Raw genomic sequence first — 20,846 nt, 5'->3', positions numbered from 1 at the left:
TGTGATTTAGAATAAACTGAATAAAATGTCAAGGTATGAATGTATTTTTTTAAGTTTATTTATGTATTTTGAGAGAGAGGGAGGGGGAGAGCTTGGGAGGGGCAGAGAGAGAGAATCCAAAGCAGGCTTTGCACTGTCAGCGCAGAGCCCAATGCAGGGCTACAACCCACGAGTCATGAGATCATGACCTGAGCCAAAATGAAGAGTCGGACACTTAACCAACTGAGCCACCCAGGCACCCCAGTCTGAATGTATTTATATTCTTTGACAAATCCCCTAGCTTATCTGAGTATCTATTTTTTCATCTGTAGAATGGAAATAATAATCTTTGCATTGCCTACAATATTAGATGGTCATGAAACTCAAATTATTATGGGAAAGTTTTTGAAATCTCTATAATACTGTAGAAGATTGAGGAGATTGTTAAGTGACCCACTTATTGAGTAAGGAAAGAGAAATCCCAGCTCTCATTATTCTCTTTATGGGACTTAAGAAGGGATATTTTTGGCTACGGTAAGATTTTTATTTGCAACACAATTAGTTTCATTTTGGAATGTTAATTAGCAAACAAGAAATAAGATAATTTTGAAATAAATATAGTGAGCTAAATTTATTTTAGATACCAACAATTGGGAACATTAACTTGTTACTGTAAGTTCCTATCTTTTGTAATATTACAGAATTTTCATCTTCTAAACATTATAAAATTAACATTGGGGAGAGCTTTCTTAATAGTTGGCTTCAAATGGTATCATAGGTGCTTCAAATTATGTAAATTTTCAGAGCTTAGAAATAGCACAGAATTTGGGCCAGTTAGACTTGGCATTGCTTCCTCACTCTCAACTTATTAAATCACTTGTCTCAGGCTTGGAATACCTTACACATTAAATGGGATTTTTAATATTTTTAAAATAGGACGGCCTATATGCTGATGTATATTAATAATCTTGCTCAGTGCTAAGCCTAAAGTAGGAATCTTACAAAGGATACCAAGGTATTGAGACAAGTTTTCTCCAGGAGTTGTTGGGAGCAAAAACATAAGAAGTACTCCCACTGATAATGAGAAATCATGGGACAGTTGTGCATGTTTGTGTTTTGGGTGAATGAAACAATTAATTTAGTCTACTTTTTCAAATCAATACCTACTACAAATACACTTAAAAAACTTTTTTAAGAAAGACAGATAATTGCCAGATTAAGAGTATGGCCTGAGAAGATCTCTTCATCTGAAGTAATTTGGTTTTGCAAGAAAATACTGAGTTTAAAGTCAGAAGTAGCCATCACTTAATAATGTGGTCTTTGAGAAATAATACTGTCCTTAAATTTCAGCTGCTAAAATAAGTGGGAATAATATCTTAGTTCATAATAATGTGGGAATTGATTAAATAATGTATATAAATTTCAAAAAGAATATGAAGACATAATTAGTTCTCACTACATGTTAATATTGCTTCCCCTCTGCTATAGACTGGGTTACTCCTTAGGAAGAACTGGAGTCAAGCCTCGCATAAATATAGTTGATTTGGGGAAACTGTTGGAGATGGAGTGGGAAACTGGAAAGCATGAGGTGAAGAGGAAAGAAAAGTCAATTTGAAGGGTCGTGATGGAGGTGGGTAGCCCTGTGGGCTGTTGGGGACCACCTTCCCTTGAAACTCTTAGGAGAGCAATGAGAAGGAGCAGCATGATCTTCCAAATGTCCTCCTGATAATGGAAGTTATACATGTTTATTCGAAACCTGTCCTCCTTTTAGCTCAGGGCTGTCACATGTTGTTCAATGTCCTGTGTTTCCAATTTAGTGAGAAGCCCTAAGTGCTGACTGAGAGCCTACATTTGTTCAAAACTCCAGCACCAAACCAAAGAACACTGTGGTTTTACCTGAAGTTGTCAGGTTACATGAGAGCAAAGCTGCTTGCCTTACTAATTCCAAGAGTCATCTGTGGTCCAGGACGAGTTCAAGCAGGAACAGAATTGGGCACCTCGCAAACAATATTAAACAGACCGTGTTCTCGCATGCAGACACTTGGTGCCCCTCACCTTCTGCCTCTTCTCTTTGCTCTTAAACATTTTGTTTAATGATAGATTATTGAGCTCTCATTTACGAATAGTAAAATTCACACTTCTCAGTGTTTTGACAAACACATAAAGTGTGTTTGTCATTCATCGCATTTCAGTGAAGTGCTTTATTGTTGGATCAGCCTGATGACATCCAGGATAAATTCCCTGCCATTTTATGTCTTTTCATTCATTTAATATCAGACCTCAGGGACACCTGGGTGGCTCCGTCAGTTAGACAGGCGTCTGACTTCAGCTCAGGTCATGATCTCACAGTGTGTGAGTTCAAGCCCCACTTCGGGCTCTGTGCTGACAGCTCAGAGCCTGGAGCCTGCTTTGGATTCTGTGTCTCCTTCTGTCTCTCTGCCCCTCCCCTGCTCACAATCTGTCTCTTTTTGTCTCTCAAAAAATAAATGTCAAAAAAAATTTTTTTAAATAAGAAATAACATAACAGCCTCAAAGGACCTCAAAAAGCTTCAAAGGAATAGGGAAGCATATTCTTTCTGCATATAGGAAGCAAAATAAGAAACAGGATAAGAGATACAGAGGTTTACTTTGAGATCTCTATCTTTGTTTATGATTATATATATTTATAATATAAATAATATATCATAATGTTATGCATTATATAAATTACATTATTATATTTAATGTAATATATAATATAATTTATGGCACAAATATATAATTGTATTTTATATTATATGTAATATAACATATAATTATATATTATATTTGATATATATGATGTAACTAATATATATTTTTATAGTATATACTTATATATGATTATATATAATTATATTATATATAATGTATAACACATAATATACATAATGTACTTATTATATATAATATACACTTATTATATAAATAGTCACTGGCAGTAGTAGCCAAAATGCAACCAGGATACAATGATTTTCTCATTCTACTTCTATGGAGAGTTCATATCTGAATATACGTTTCAAATTTTGACATTATATCGTTTGCAAAGTTAAGCCCCTTTATTCAAACAGATCCAGGCTTTAAAGCAATTGACAGTCCAGGGATCACACTGAATAGACACCATTCTTCCAACAGCCAGGTTTGAGGATGTTCCATTATTTGAGGAAAAAATGAAGAGATGAGGGTAGAAAAAGCAAATAGTTATAGCCTTTTATAAGATTCCGAATATAAATCTAGTAGCCACTTTCACAAGAACTTTTGAGTAATTTTTAAGCTTATTAATTGGAGGAAAAAAGCCCTGTTTTTGTTTGTTTGTTTGTTTGTTTTTGCTTTTTGTTTTTCCCTTAGATGGCAATAGGATCTAGTCCCTTGCACACAATGGAAGGAAATCTGAAAATGTTTGAGTTAGTATGTCTGAAAGAAACTTCTAGTTTTAACAGATAAAATTCCATTTTTGCAAAGCTGTTTTTTATTTATCTTAATCTCACATAAGTCTTGAAATAATTCTGGGAACTCATAAGGGTGTACAAAGTTAAACAGAAGAGCTCAAAGAAAATCCATGTACACATTACCTGTCTTTATAAAGAAATTGAGGACAAACCTGACCAAGTTCAGGCAGTTACTGTGAAGCGGACATAACACTCAGGCCTCATGAATCCCAGTCTCAAACTCTCTCAGCTATATATGGGGTAAATATAACCACATAGCCATATTAAATAAATTTTAAACTTCTGGTACATAGTGTTTAAATAGGGGGAGGAGTCAGATTACCTTTAAGCAAATCAAAGAAATAATCCTCTCAAAAATGACCAAGATTTATTGTGTTTTTATGGTTTATACCCTCTTGACAGTGTCTCTAAGGCCGCCAGTCTTCTTTCTTTTATTTATCCCATATGACATATTTGACAATCTTACGAGTTTCTCTTTGAATGAAAAATGGAAGACTTGCATTTTCACTTGATGGCTGTATAGAAGAACAGTATTTGAATAAAATCTTTCTTTCCACTTGTAAGAGATATAAATGATCTCTGGTTACCAGAAGCAAGAAGCCATGTTAAAAATGTAACTGGCATGGGTGCCTGGGTGGCTCAGTCACTTAAGTGTCAGGCTTTGACCCAGGTCATGATCTCATGGTCTGTGAGTTCAAGCCCTGCAGCAGGCTGTCTACTGTCAGCACACGGCCTGCTTCAGATCTCCCCTGCCCCTTCCCTGCTCAGGTATTTTCTCCCTCTCTCCCTCAATAATTAAAAAAATAATAATAAATTGTAAAAATGTAACTGGCAAAAGCAAACAGACACACAAGTAAACACAAACGAAACCAGATCCCTTCCCAATGGTTGACTAATTTTGAAATAGATGGCATAATTAAACACTCTGGAAGAACAAGAGAGATCCATGTTCCAAAAGAGAAATAAGATGATTACCTCTGTGCTGGAAATAATATTTAATTATATAGAAATAACAACTATTACTCTAATGGCTTTGGATAGTCCCCATATAAGAAATCTGGTTAATCTGAAATTGGAAATGGAAATTCCCATCGAAAGTTAAATCATTTCAATAAAGTATAGAGAATCTTGAATAAAATAAGATCTCTGTTGCTAGGAAGAAACGTCTCATGGCCAGCCAAAAAAACCCAAAAAAACAAACAACAAATATTTTCTATTTAAACAAACAAAAAATAAACAAAATCAAAACCAAAACCAAATAAACTTGAATGAAATTTAGCAAAATTGAGTTGGGGTAGAAATATAATCTTAGAGCAATGGCGCAAAGTCATATGAAATATCTCTGTTGTCTTTAGAGCCTTGTTGTAAGAGCTAGAATTGGCAGCAAAGAACCAGAGTTTCTCAGAGAAGCTGATGCAAACTGTAACACACTGAATCACAAGTCAGTGGATTGGCAATTGAGTATTCAAATATAAGTATGGAAAAGATTCAAATATCAGAGAGGAGTTAGAGTCATTGACTTCCAATTTCCCTTCTAATGCATGGATGTTATGACTTATAAATACGTTGACCCTTCTCTTTCAAAGGAAGGGAAAACACAGGCATTATACAAGTATATCATTTTGTAGGTGTGCTCCAGATGGTACACATAAAACATTTACTTTTCCTAAGTTAACACATATATGATTCACCTCATGAGAAAAAAAAAATTTTAAAAAGGTACTTTTCATGGGATTCTTGCATTTCTCACAGAAATGCCACTCTACCTGATCTAGTTGTTAACCACCCACAGGATAATTGGAAAACGATATACATTTCTATGTGAAAACAGTGTTTCCATAACTGGGTATGAATAAACAATAAGGAATTTAAGTCATGGTTATATAAAGGCTATGACAAGTCTTGGTAACTTTTTATTTAATGTTTCCAAACCCCCATTTTTACTATTTACTATATAGTACTCCTGCATCATAGATATTCAAGATGTCTTGACAGATTAATAAATGAATGAATAAATGTATATGTACTCCTTGGTAAGTGCACTGAGATTCTACTTTTTTTTCCAAGTTTTGTGATGTTGGGGTTGGGGGCATGGGATTTTTTTTTTTAATAAAATAAAGGGAGATACAAGATGTGGCCTAGGAGGAATACTTGTCTAGCAGGCATGTGGAGAGGAGTGAAATGTGACAGAATACGGGCATGAACAGTTACTCCACAAAGTGGAAATAGTAACTGTCACTAAAGAACTTCATGTAAAAGCTGTGAGAACTCAACAAATAGATGGTAGTTCCATATTTAAAGTAAATTTTGCTACATGTAGTGAATATCCTGATGACCATGTTGATTAGTTTATGATGATATATACCTTTGTTTCTATTTTCATGTGTTTTGTTTTGTTTTTCTCCTGTAGTATTTATATAGAAATGAGCTCATATTTATTGTTCTCTCCCTTAAATTTCCTAGCAACAATACATGATTGCTTAGAAAATAGAATTTAATAGAAGACTCATGTTTTAAAAATTGTGTTAAAAGTGTGTTAACTGTGCAATTCACATCTGTTTAACATCGGCCAAATATCAAGGGAATTATCCTGTCTCCTGAACTGGATTACACGCAAAGTCTTTTTTTTTTTCTTGTTGTCACTGCACATGACCCCTAAAATAGCCTTTTTCAGGTCAGCATAGCCACAATGGAGGGTTTTAGTAGCTTTCTAGGCACGTATTACAGTTACAGAAGATTTTCACATAATCAAAGTTGGGTATTTCTAAAGAGATCAAAAGAGACAGTGAAGTGGAGAGCAGGTGTGCTAGTCTTCCTCGAGGATCTGAGAATGCAATTAACTAGCAAATGAGCCCTTGTAAAGCCAGGCTTCCTGAACACATGAGCACAACAAAAGCCACAGAGAAATGGGGTGGCCGAGGGCCACTCCTGAATGGAGTGTGCACATGGGCATCTGCCCCCTTCTTGAACTTTAGGAAGAGAGAGAGAGAGAGAGAGAGAGAGAGAGAGAGAGAGAGAGATTGATTCAATAGAGACTGCAGAGTCAAAACAATTATGCTAATTTCCGAGACTCTAGGAGGAGATGAAAGATTAGATTGCTTTCACAAAGGCTTTTGTGATAGTAGAGATTTTTCTCTTTTCTCTCCCAATGGTATAAACCTAGGGCTGAAAAAACCGGATGGTAACAGAAGCAACCCAAGCCAAATTAAAGAGCATCACAGCTTAATCACTTGACATTAATATGACAAATCCTAAAGCTACTTAAAATAGGAGACAAAGTTACAGTCACAAAATTGGTCTCAGATTTGCCTTCCTCGGTGTATACATAGAATGGAATCATATTTAGCCAGGGAAGGAATGAATTTCTGATATATGCTACAACTTGACTGAATGCCAAAACATGATTATAAGTGAAAGGAGCCAGACACAAAGGGCTATAGGTACTATAGTATGGTTCTATTTACGTGAAATACCCAGAACAGGCAGATCCATATAGAGGCAGAAAGCTGAATGGAGATTGCCCGTTGTTCGGGCACAGCAGGGATGGGTAGTGACTACTTAATAGGCATGGGCTTTCCTTTTGAGGTGATGAAAATATTTTGGAAGAATTTACTTAATTAGTGGTGGTGTTGCACAATATTGTGAAAACATTATTATTATTATTATTATTATTATTATTATTAAATTTATTTTAGAGACAGAGTGTGTGAGTGAGGGAGAGGGCCGGAGTGGGGGAGAGAGAAAGAATCTTAAGCAGACTTCACACTCAGTGCAAAGACTGAGGTGGGGCTTGATCCCATGACACTGGGATCACAAACTGAGCTGAAATCCAGAGTCCAGTGCTCAACTAACTGAGCCACCCAGGCACCCCAATATTATGAACATATTAAATGTCAGTGAACTGTACACTTTAAAATGGTTCATTTTGGGGCGCCTGGGTGGCTCAGTTGGTTAAGCATCCGACTTCAGCTCAGGTCACGATCTCACAGTCCGTGAGTTCGAGCCCCGCGTCGGGCTCTGGGCTGATGGCTCAGAGCCTGGAGCCTGCTTCCCATTCTGTGTCTCCCTCTCTCTCTGCCCCTCCCCCATTCATGCTCTGTCTCTCTCTGTCTCAAAAATAAATAAACGTTAAAAAAAAAAAATTTAAAATGGTTCATTTTATTTTATGTTAATTTCATCTTCATCGTCATTTTTTTTAGAATAACAGAAAGAGGTATTTTTATCTTTACTCATACTAGGTGTTTGCAGATTTTAACTGAGTTACTCCCTCAGTGTCATTTCTGTCTCAACTCATTTTCTCCATCTGGAAAACCATCTTTTCTGTTTTCGTGGGTAAGTTATATTTCTAGTTCTATGAATTTCTTCCTTGTCAACTATCCTCTGTTGGTTTCAATATTCTACCCAATAACATTGCAGCATTTGGCTTAGCAAACACAGACATACTGTTTCTAGGTGTCTGTGGCTATAAATCAGAAAAGCTGCATCCAAATTTTCCCTCTGCTATTATGAAGCAGATAATTTTGGGCAAATTGGTTCATTTATCTGGGTCTGATTTATTTCAAATGCTAAATTTATTTTATTATTGCTTAAATTAAAAAACTCCCTAGGGCCTTCATTTAATATCTAATTGCTTTATGTGGGTTTAATCATTAAAACACTATAAAATCAATAAAAATTCAACTGCCAACAATAAGGTAGTGATGTGATAATAATCATGTTTCATTCATTCAATAAATACTCTGCTTACATATTCTTCACTGTCTCTGGGGATATAAATACTATCAACAACAGATATGGCCATTAATTCACTGGATTCATTGGAGAACACATAGTTTATGATGATGACTATGATAATGATGAAAATACTTAGAAACCCTTTTAGAAAAAAAGACCAATAGACAGAATCAATAATGTCTGCTTTGTTATTTTTTTTAATCTGAAGAGCAGCATTTTAAACAAGACTAATGTAAAATTCATTTGTAAGTCAATTATTTGATGCATTTATTTATTACCAAAATGTATTTAGGAAAATGATTATTTAAGGTCTGTAGTCAAACAGATTTGTGGATTACTGAGTTAAAATTATATAAGCTTCATTATTGTAGGAATTTTTAAAAAGACTTTGTATGTATATATATATATATATATACACATATATATGTATATATATATATGTGTGTGTGTGTATATATATGTGTGTGTGTGTGTGTGTGTGTGTGTGTGTGTGTGTGTGTGTATATATATAATTTTCTGGATTTGATTTCCCCTATGCCAATAAAGAAAATGAGGGCTAATTGACTACCACTTAGGAAGGACTTCTGATCTAGGCATTTGCACATTCAGAATCTCATTCAATATTTACAGTTGACACAGGTGTTATTTTAGTCATTAGGAAGCTGACGAGATAGAAGACAAGCTAGCCAAGTTGCCAAATTCCACAGATCTCAGGAGTGACAGGTTTGGGTACCAAATCTGATTCGACTGAGGACACATCTTAACTCTCAAACCAGAGTGATTTCAGGTGATGCTTCTTCCAAACCCTACTTCTAGCAGAAAAGAGGATTGTGTTTGCCTCGCCCAAGTCCATAATTCTGTTCTGGGCCCAATGGGGCACTCACCCTCTGCACAGGCATGTGAGGCTTTTCTGCCAGGATCACTCGGACACATACCATTAAGCACACATTCTGCCCTCCAAATCAATTCCCCACATGGCTCTCCAAGAACACTCTGCACAGCTAGGCAGTGAGGCTTCATATTAATCATGTTTTCTAATTATTTATTTATTAGAACAAGGGAGCTGAACACCTGGCAACCTTTACATTTGCAATTAGGGAAGCAGCCTCTCTGTAGCAGAAGTCTGATTTTATTACTTGCCTTTGCCTTGTAAAACCAAGTTCGCCCAGTGGTGGAGAAAGTTATATTAATATAAACAATGATGAGGTGCTGGAAATAATCTCGTTCCCCACTTTATGATTTGGCATATATTCGGCAAATTTTACACTTGAAACTTCTTTCATGATGCAATTGCTAAGGGGAAATAAACAATATACTGGTGTAATAATCTCATTCTATAATTCAAGAAATCTTGTTTGAGCATTTTCCATATCCATGCCACTGTGATGGGCACTATGGCATCATGTTGAGAACATGAGTTCAGACAAACATGTGATCACTTTCCAGGTTGCACATAAACACTCAGAACCTCCATGCCCTTACTAGAAGATGGAGATAATAACTATTTCATAGGTGTTTTTGAGGCTTAAAATGGATATAAGCATAGCACTTAGCTCATATATGAGTCATACCCAACCTTTGTTGACTACTCTGCCTCCTCATCTCACATAGGTATGTTGATCATAGACATGGAAAGATATAGCCCATAGTGACAGGCTTTCAATCAAGTGTAGAAGATAAGCTACATTAAGAAGATGAAAAGGAAGAAGGAGGAGTAGGGGGAGGGGGAGGAGAGGAAGAAAATATGAAGTGGTCAGTATCTTAAAAAGCTTATATGTGAGTAAAAGCTTTTTTTGGATATGGACATAGTCAGATTTTCTAAATATACAGTATTTAGTAATGGGAAAAGGGGACTAGGATTAGAAGATATTTACATAATGAATAGTTTTACAATGAGCCTTAGGTGGCTAAAATTTATCCTACAGCCAAATTATTCCATTGACAGCCAAGAGTCATGCTTCATGGAGTTTAATTTAGCCATTGTATACCTTGTGGGAGAGCAATTGAGAACGAGATGAGAAACCCAATTGGAATACTATATAATTGTAATTTCTTAGACGATGCCAAGTCTACCAACTTTCCAGATTCTCTCTCTAAAACACAAACTCCCCAAAAGAACATTTCTCTCTTTTGGAAGAAAATTTCAAACCTCCTGGAATTAGCAGTCCAGTTGCATCAGACGTTAAAATTAGAACATCTCTGTCCTGCTGCAAGAACTTCAGGCCAGCAATAATGACGATCCAAATAAGGGCAGTGAAAATGGAATTAAGAAAACACTTGGGAAACTCCCGGTCCTATGGGGTGACAAACTCTCAGAGCCCTGTGTGCAAATTAAGAATTGTATGAATTCTTTAAAATAAACATGTGGTAAACTATGTTCCAAAGGAATGATCACAATGAAAAATACTTCTGAAGCTACTGATAAATATATTGAATAGGGTACGAGTTGAAAGAAAAGAACACAATGAGAAATCAGCAGTGTCACTTTGGGCAAGCTACTTCAAAACTCTTTTCTTTCTAATTTTCTTTTTTAAATTTTTTGAGAGAGGTGGGGTGGGGGAAGGGGTAGAGGGAGAGAGAGAATCTTAAGCAGGCTCCATACTCAGCACAGAGCCCCATGCGGGGCTAAATCTCATGACCTGACCTGAGCGGAAATCAAGAGTCAGACACTTAACTGACTGAGTCACCCAGGTGCCCCCATTCCTCATTTCTATGAAGGATAATATTAACCTATGAACACTATGTGTCATTGTATATATGAAGTTTTGAGCATTAACACTAAGCTCATAGTACATTTTCAATTAGATTTATGCATTTATGACATAACATGTAATCTATAATTATACTATAGATATTTTATGGATTTCTCTTGACCAGAAAGTTTTCTGTAAGATTTTATTTCCTGTGTATAAGGAAAATAAATCAATGAAAAAGTGATTTGGGAAAAATACTACCTATTTGTTAATTCAGGTAGATACCGGAAAAAAAATAAATAAATAAAAGGAAAAAAAAACAGGGAGAGAGAGAAGAAATAAATCTTACTTGTAGGGAATGGAAAGTAAGAAAATTTATTTTTACATATCGCCAAGATTTGAATGAAAATGCACTTAAAAAAGAGATACCAGGCAGCTGAATTGTTCACCTGGTGGGGATCCAGTTTCCCTACATTGGAAACACTAGCTACCTGCGTGGAAAACAGATGTTATCACTTTTACTTAATGTGGTAGCAGGAAGTTGGTGAGGATAGAAATTCTGTGTTATCTTTAATGTTGTGATTTTTACTGCTCAGTAACTTTTCAAATCTGTATGTACCTGGAGGAGACAAAATCATTTATTCCTTCTTCCTTTGCTATAGCCACGTGCTACATCACATTTACTGTACTCTGGGCATTCGTTTTCACCAATATAGGAACGCCAGCAAAGTGTTGGCCTTCTTTAAAACACCAGCTGGATCTCTAAACCACAAGGATTTCTCAGACTGAGATAAGACCTCCTTTTGTAGAGGTTACTCTATCCAAAGCCAACCGACATGAAAATCTATCCCAATAGTACATGGTCTTACTATGTATACATTCTGAAAATGCTAGCAATTTTAGCAGGAAAGAGGAATTCTTTATATTACTTCCCAGTTGTATAATTGGTGAAGATGACTTACCAGTGCTAAAATCCTGCTCATGAAGTCAGAGTGGTTACTCACTGGACATGTCTTTTACAAACTACCATACACAATGACAATCATAAAAATAATACTATCATAATTATCCTTTATCAGATATTTTGTTTGTTCGGGGAGATGTGCTGAGTGTTTTACCTATGCTACTTGCCTTAATACTAACTGCTATAGCAGTAAAGGATGAGGAAATGAAGGAAAACAGGTGATTACGTGAATCAGTCACATATCTAGAAAGAGACTGAATAGTATTTAGGAGACAAATGACACAGAAGTTCCTCTAGGAAAATGCATAGAGTGTTCCTCTCAGGAAGTAGCAAGCCTAGATCCTGAAACCAGATTACGTGTGTTCAAATTCTGACTGTAAAACATCACCTGTTGCCATAGCTTTAGAATAAAGTTGAAGATAACAGTCTTTACTTCACAGAGTCCCTATGAGGATCAAGTAACAAACACATGTAAAGTGTTGATAATGAGACTGGATGAATAAGTATTAAGTGTACTGGTTATTATTATTACTAATAGCATAATTAGAAGTTGTAGCCAAGATTATTTTTTGTTTTCATAAACTGATAAGCTGAAGAATGCTGTGAGCTGTACAGGATGAAGACTTCTTTTACTTTTTAGGTTAAATCCTAGACTAAAGTGAAACCTGAGTAATTTTACATGTAACCATTCCTTTCGTCTTTTTTTAGTATTCCGTATTTTACCTTCAATGTCCGCATAGAATAAAATGAACTTCAAGAAAAACAAAGACACTAATAATTTTCTTAAGTACAATGGTTTAATCTGTCTTGTCTTGAGGATTTTCTAAACTTTGTACCATGGAGAAGTTTCTTTTTTCCTGTAGGGTATTGATGGCACAGTAGGTGTATTTTCCTTGATCTTTTTTTAATGTTTATTTGTTTACTTTTTTTTAATTTTTTTTAATGTTTATTTATTTTTGAGACAGAGAGAGACAGAGCATGAACGGGGAAGGGTCAGAGAGAGAGGGAGACACAGAATCTGAAACAGGCTCCAGGTTCTGAGCCATCAGCACAGAGCCCGATGCGGGGCTTGAACTCACCAACCGCGAGATCATGACCTGAGCCGAAGTCGGAGGCTTAACTGACTGAGCCACCCAGGCGCCCCTATTTGTTTACTTTTGAGAGAGAGAGGCAGAGTGTGAGTGGGGGAGGAGCAGAGAGAGAGACACACAGAATCCAAAGCAGGCTCCAGACTCTGAGGTGTTAGCACAGAGCCCAATGCGGGGCTCGAACTCACAGACTGGGAGATCATGACCTGAGCCGAGGTCAGTCGCTTACCTACTGAGCCACCCAGTCGCCCCAGATTTTCCTTGATCTGAGAGTGAATTGATGTCAGAGTGACTGTCAACTCACCCCCTTGGGCTCTACTGCAAGGAGGCCCAGTGACTTAGAAGTTAGAGAGAGATTGTCTCTAGGTGGAGTAAGCATCGTGTAAGAGCTGACTTCCAACAGAACACTTCTGGTATAGGAGGAGAAAATGATATGTTAGTCTCAGACCCCCTCACTATACACTCTTAATTTCTCTGAGTTTCCAATGAACATAGCTTACACTGTGCTCCTGGCTGTTAGTGAGGAAACTCAGGCCATTAGTAACCCATCACAGCTACTAAACTTGAGAACGATATGTGTACACATTATAGTGTTTGTAATAACACAGTATAAAATGCAGAATTATATCAATAGTATTTCAGAAAGTATGACATATGTGTATGCATCTGTATGTATTTCTATCTCAAATAAATACTGGAAGTAAAACCATGATGATGACACTAGATTATGGGCTTTATTTTTTACCTGTTATATTGCATAATCTCTTTTATTCTCCAGTGAACATGAATTGTACTTATAATCAAAAACAGTATGCACAAGAGCGTTATATACAATAAAACCTTCAAAGTTAATAGTAAATTCCTAAAATTGAACACTAATTCTGTTTGGAGGATAGTTCGACATTTGCAAACCAGGGAAAGCTAATGATCTATTCTGGGGAAATACACCATTGAAAATAAGTTAAAAACAAAGAGGAATTATATGGGGAAAAAAAAACATGAAGGTTTTATGTTTCTCTACAATGAAGTTTAACATAGAAATGGTAGTAAGATAAAGAGGACCCTAAAAGGAAATACATTTGCATAAGTGGCATTTTGAGTGTGCCAGTTACATTGCCACACATGCTGTCATGTGGTGCTCCTAACAATCTTGACTTTAATTATTATTGTCCCATTTTTCAGATTAAGCAGGCTTTACAGATTAAGTCATTCAGCTGGTAAGTGTGAGCTAGAGCTGAAATTCAAGTCTCCTGACTAGATGTCATTAGCAACCTCAAAAATCACCATCATCATCATCACATTTGGGAACTCTGTATTTGTAGTCTGAACAAAGAAACATCTTTAATAGATACACAGATTCTTAACAAGAACAGAGAAATTACTATACAATGTTTTGACTCTTATAATAAGAAATATGCCTTTATTTTTCTATCAAAATTGCCCACATCACGTGGAATTAAAACAGGCACCATAGTGAAATGAGGTATGCAGGAGGAGGGGCCCTTCTCATGTTGAACACCAGCCATTATGCAGGACATTGTGTTTAGGCTTTACAGCCAACACCTCAATTAACTCTTAGAAAGATTTTCCAGAGCCATTCCTGTTCTCCACAGCGCAGAGAGGTGATATCACTTACATTTACGGAGAAGTCATAGGGGACCTTGAGAAAGTTGAATATCTCCTCAGAGATCACATAGGTCATAAGAACAGCTTTGGGATTTGAAGCTGGTTCTTTGTGGTTTCAAAGTCCTTCTGTTTTATTTGCATGTTTTTGCTTGGTTTTGTCTATAAAGTATATATATATATATATATACACACACACACATATATATACACATACATATATATGTATATATATATATATATAATTTTTTAAATAGCTGAACTTTTACAGCAGGCATGTAGGGAAGGTTCTTAAATTTATAAATAATTTAGTGACTAGGAAATCTGAGGGGATATAAAAGATTATGTAATGTCATGAAAATATCTATAAATAGGGTGTATAAATGTGGGTTCACTGTGATACTGTGACACATAATCATATATATATATATATATATATATATATATGTGTGGGTATATAGATAGATATAGATATAGATATAGATATAGATATAGATATAGATATAGATATAGATATAGATTAGATATAGATATGAATACACACCATCATTCTGATTTTGGTTAAGCCAAAATTATCTCTCATTACATCATTGAGTCATTACTTCAGCAGGGCTTCACATTGACTCTGTTTTTAATAAAGTTGATTAATTCCAGCTGTCACATACCTTAGTGGCCTAATACAATGAGTTTAGTTCTCACTCAACATCAAATCATTACGTTGTATACTCGATACATACAATCTCACTTGTCAGGTATACCTCAGTGAAGCTGGAAAGTGCCCCAATTATATATTTTTACATAATTTTTCTTGTCATTATTTCCACAAAATCATTTTAATCTGAATGTTTTATATGAGGGTGTTGATTTTATTAATCTTTAAATTGTGCCAATATATTTTCCCTACTCTTGTTTGTGTAATTTTTTAATAATAAAACAGAACAAGAAGAAATTCTTTAAGTCTATGCAGTTGGAAGGGAAGTGGAGAAATGTTAGTTTCATAGGGATTTTTGGTGAATACTCACTTCCTCTGCCACCGTTGTAAAGTCATCTCTCCAACTTGGTTTTGGAACTATCTCACCTCTCATCAAACTGAGCAGAAAAATATGCTGTACTCACAACACTGGTAGCAATTAATTCACAAAGGAGAGAAGACAACTCACCAATGAATATATGGGAGATAATTCACTCTTGCACTTAACGAAATAATGCAAAGGGACTGTAAAAAGTTTCATTAAGGTCCAGTGTTTATTAGGTTGTATAAAAATAGTTCTCAGAATTGTTGGTGAGAATTCAAACTGATACCTCTTTTAGAAAAAAAATAATCTGGTAATATGAAATAAATGTAAATGTGTAAACTTTGGACTCAGCAAACCCTGTTGTAGAAATTTCTTCTAAAATAATTATCAGACCAGTGCACTGAGATGTGTGTGTGTGTGTGTGTGTGTGTGTGTGTGTAAATGTTTACGGTGACAATGTTGACACAAATTAAAAAATGAAGTAATTTATGTGTTCTTTCATTAGTATTCATTTTGATGATCTGTAAATTGTAGCCATTAAAAATAGTAAGGTAATTTTGTAGATGGATGGATGGATAGATTGATAGAAAGAGAGATAGGTAGATAGATGAATAGAGAGAGAGAGAGTAGATATGTCTGGGATATATTTTACTGGTGATTAAAAATGGCTTGGTCTAATCATTCAGATTAACATTGGATAAGAAAATACTGGATCAGCTAATATTTAATTGAACATCTATTATATATACCAGGCAGATACTTAGCCCATACATTCTTAGTCCATGATTTGGGTGTTAAAAATCTATAAAGAAGTAACAGAGTTCAACTCACAGAGACTGGAAGTGGCACATTTGGGATTTCAACCCAGGTCGGTCTGTTTCCAAATCTGATGCTCTTTCTACTGCACCAAGCTGCTTCCACAGCAGTTGGAACTTGTCTGCATCTGTTCTATACTTGTTTGCATTTTTCCATTTTGAAGCAACAGCCACCCCCTGTCCCACCATGCTCAGCAACTCTTTGATTTCCTTTCCTGTTGCTGAGGCAGATCCACTCACCTCCCCGGCATTCATGAGCAGCTCTGCAGAGTGCCTAAACATCTGGCAATCCACCCAGCAAGAGTGACTGGGAAGCGCTGACAATTCCTCTGAGAGCAGGCAACATCTGTTTGATAGGCAATGAAAAATAAACCCGTAATAAACTCATTTTAGGAGCAAAAAATGGCTCCTCAAAGTGCTGATTATTCATTTTATGCAAGTATACTAATGTTGGTCTCCTTGGCAAGTAGGAAAGCAGCATGTCTGGAAGCAAATCATCATGGTCAGAGGGTGAGGCCGCTCACACCAGGAGTAAGCTCAGGCGATGGCAGATGAGAAAGCATTTAGAAAGATTACACGGAAAGCCTGCACCACCTGTGGCTGGCTCCTGGCACAGAGCAGTGACCCAGGTGGTTGGATGGCATGCATACGTGTCAGGAATGAGTTTCAGTTCAGCAGCAATGGCTTCCTCCCCACTCCAGACTGCCAAGCTGTTATCAATGCATTCTTGCCTTTATTTATCCATTCATCGTTTCCCTTATTCAAGCATTTATTATACACTCTTAAGAAGACTTAAAAAATACTGGTTGCTTTAATGAATATTGCAGTTATCTTATAATCTAGGATAGTTTTCTTACAAAGTATAGAATAAAGGATACAAGATAAATGGTAGATTAACATTTATTGAATTTAAATATGATAAGATATAGATGAATGTTTGGCCAACTGCTTTGAAAAAGCAGGAAAGAATATCCAATGGAAAAAGGGCAGTCTCTTTAACAAATGGTGCTGGCAGAACTGGACAGCAACATGCAGAAGAATGAAACTAGACCACTTTCTTACACCATTCACAAAAATAAACTCAAAATGAATGAAGGACCTGAATGTGAGACAGGAAACGATCAAAACTCTAGAGGAGAAAGCAGGAAAAAACCTCTCTGACCTCAGCCGCAGCAATTTCTTACTTGACACATCTCCAAAGGCAAAGGAATTAAAAGCAAAAATGAACTATTGGGGCCTCATCAAAATAAAAAACTTCTGCACTACAAAGGAAACAATCAACACAACTACAAGGCATCCGATGGAATGGGAAAAGATATTTGCAAATGACATATTGGACAAAGGGCTAGTATCCAAAATCTATAAAGAACTCACAAGATTCCACACCCAAAAAACAAATAATCCAGTGAATAAATGGGAAGAAGACATGAATAGACATTTTTCTGAAGAAGACATCCAGATGGTCAACAGGCACATGAAAAGATGCTCAACGTTACTCCTTATCAGGGAAATACAAATCAAAACCACATTGAGATACCACCTTATGCCAATCAGAGTGGCTAAAATGAACAAATCAGGAGACTATAGATGCTGGCAAGGATGTGGAGAAACGGGAACTGTCTTGTACTGTTGGTGGGAATGCAAACCGGTGCAGCCGCTCTGGAAAACAGTGTGGAGCTTCCTCAAAAAATTAAAAATAGATCTACCCTATGACCCAGCAATAGCCCTGCTAAGAATTTACCCAAGGGGTACGGGAGTGCTGATGCATAGGGGCACTTGGACCCCAATGTTTATAGCAGCCCTTTCACCAATCGCCAAATGATGGAAAGAGCCTAAATGTCCATCAGCTGACGAATGGATAAAGAAGATGTGGTTTATATATTCAATGGAATACTACTTGGCAATGAGAAAGAATGAAATATGGCCTTTTATAGTAATGTGGATGGAACTGAGAATGTTATGCTAAGTGAAGTAAGTCAGGCAGAGAAAGACAGATACCATATGTTTTCACTCTTACGTGGATCCTGAGAAACTCAACAGAAGACCAGGGGGGAGGAGAAGGGAGAAAAAAAAAGTTACAGCAAGGGAAGGAGGCAAACCATAAGAGACTCTTAAATACTGAGAATAAACTGAGGGTCGATGGGGGATGGGGAGGAGGGGAAAGTGGGTGAAGGGCATTGAGGAGGGCACCCGGTGAGATGAGCACTGGATGTTGTATGGAAACCAATTTGATAATAGATTTCCTATTAAAAAAAAGATATAGATGAATATAACAAAATGGATTGAGGGAAAAAAAGAAAATTATAGAAGGATAAAATCATGTTTGGTTAAAATTATACTGAATACAAGCTACTCCACTGGCTATATTTTTGGTTGTGGGTGTAGATAAATAGATTATTCACCCTCCCTTTTTTTTTCCTGGACTTCATCTAAGAGAGAACCCCTTAGCCTTTTTCGCAGGTAAAGTAATTATATATCATGTGGAGGACAGATGGAAACTAGGCTAAAAGTTGTCCATGGGTAGCATACAAGTTGAATAAAGCTCTCTATGTCATTATTGGTCTTTTGTTATCCTGTATCCTCAAATAAATTTTGATTTTATTGTTTAATCTCTCAGATGTTAGCCCTCTGAATCAAAAGATTTAGGGCTAGAGGTAAGAAAAAACTGAGAGAAAGCGAGAGAGAGAATGTCAGAGAGAGTTTCCTAGACAATAGGTCATGATAGTAAAACTCAGAACAAGATTACAAGAAAATGGTAAATCTGTGAGATTGGGTCATGACAGTGTGGGCCAGTTAGCTCTCCACACATTCTACTGATGACTTTGAAGATTTAATGTTATTATTTATTAAGGATGCAGAAACTGGCAACAGTATGAAGACAGACGCAATCCTGTTCCTTATCTTTTTCTTCTCCCCAGCATCAGGAAGGTGCCATGTTGTACTGAAAGAGGAAAGGCCCTTGGAACCATTATAGCCTTAGGTTTGACTCTGCACATCACTGTTTGCTAGCTCTATGTCTCCTGGACAAGTTACATGTTCAGTATCCTTATCTATAAAATAGGTATAATAATGTTTGGCTAATATGATTGTGGTAAGCATTTAATGAGATAGTATTTATAAAGTACATAGAAGAGTGGATAATGCACACTATTCGATAAACAGAAACTATTATTCTTATAATCATGACTGTGATTCTTTTTTCTAAGCCTCTTTCCTCAGTAGTTAAATTTGAATAATGATACATAAGGTTGGAGTGAAAAATAAACACTGTACATTTTACGCATTCTAAGTGAAAACGATATTCAATCCAGCTTCAAAGACGTAAAGATGGAGATGTACCACTTATATAGATAAATTTAGTAAGTAGTGCACATTCAAAGAGCAATGGACATTCAGTTAAATTCTTACGGCACTAGAAAATCCCAAGTGAAGTTCCTGAGTGAGATTGTGGCATGTAAAAATGAAATAGGATCAATATCCTTCAGTTTGAAGTGAGGCTTTATAGAGAGAAAAAAAGAGCAGCAATTTTTCAAATACAAGAAACTGAGATGTTCATTTTAGGGCTGGTTACAAAAACTATGATGAAAATTAAGCCATACCGTGCCACAAAATATTCACATTGTACATTTGCAAAGGTGCTTTATTTGTCTCATTAATGATGTTCTCTTAATACAGTTGTGAATAGAGTCCTGCATTCTATACTAGGAGACAGTGCTATACCTTCTTCCCCCTTTTGTTTGCCTATTTTTTTTTTAAATTCCAGTAAAAGTAGCGTACAGTCTTATATTAGTTTCAGGCTAGAATAAAGTGATTTAACAATTCTGTACATTACTCAGTGCGCATCACAGTGTACTCTTAATCCCGTACATCTGTTTCACCCATTATCCCATCTACCTCCCCTCTGGGAACCACCAATGTGCTATAATTAAGAGTCTGTTTTTTGGTTTGTCTCTTTTTTATTTTGTTTTCTTTCTTAAATTCCACATATGAGCAAAATCATTTAGTATTTGCCTTTCTCTGACTGACTTATTTCACTTCGCATTATACTCGCTAGATCCATTCATGTGTCACAAAGAGCAAGATTTCATTCTTTCTTATGGCTAAGTAATATTAATATATATATACGCATATATCTTCTATATCTATTTGTCCACCGATGGACAAATAGGTGGACATGGGTTGCTTTCATGTTTTGTTTACTGTAAATAATTCTGCAATAAACATAAGAGTGCATGTATCGTTTTGAATTTATGTTTTCATATTCTTTGGATAAATAACCAATAGCGGAGTTACTGGATTATATGATAACTCTATTTTTAATTTTTGAGAAACCTTCATACTGCCTTCCACAGTGGCTGCACCAGTTTGCATTCCCACCAGCAATGCAGGAGGCTACCTTTTCCTCCACATCCTCACCAACGCTTGTTCTTATTTTTTGTTTTACTCATTCTGACTGGTATAAGGTGA

Source organism: Panthera onca, chromosome E2 (assembly GCF_046562875.1).
Source record: "Panthera onca isolate mPanOnc1 chromosome E2, mPanOnc1 haplotype 2, whole genome shotgun sequence".
NCBI lineage: Eukaryota > Metazoa > Chordata > Mammalia > Carnivora > Felidae > Panthera > Panthera onca.
The sequence above is the reverse complement of the archived record's forward strand: the minus strand, read 5'-3'. Positions refer to the sequence as shown.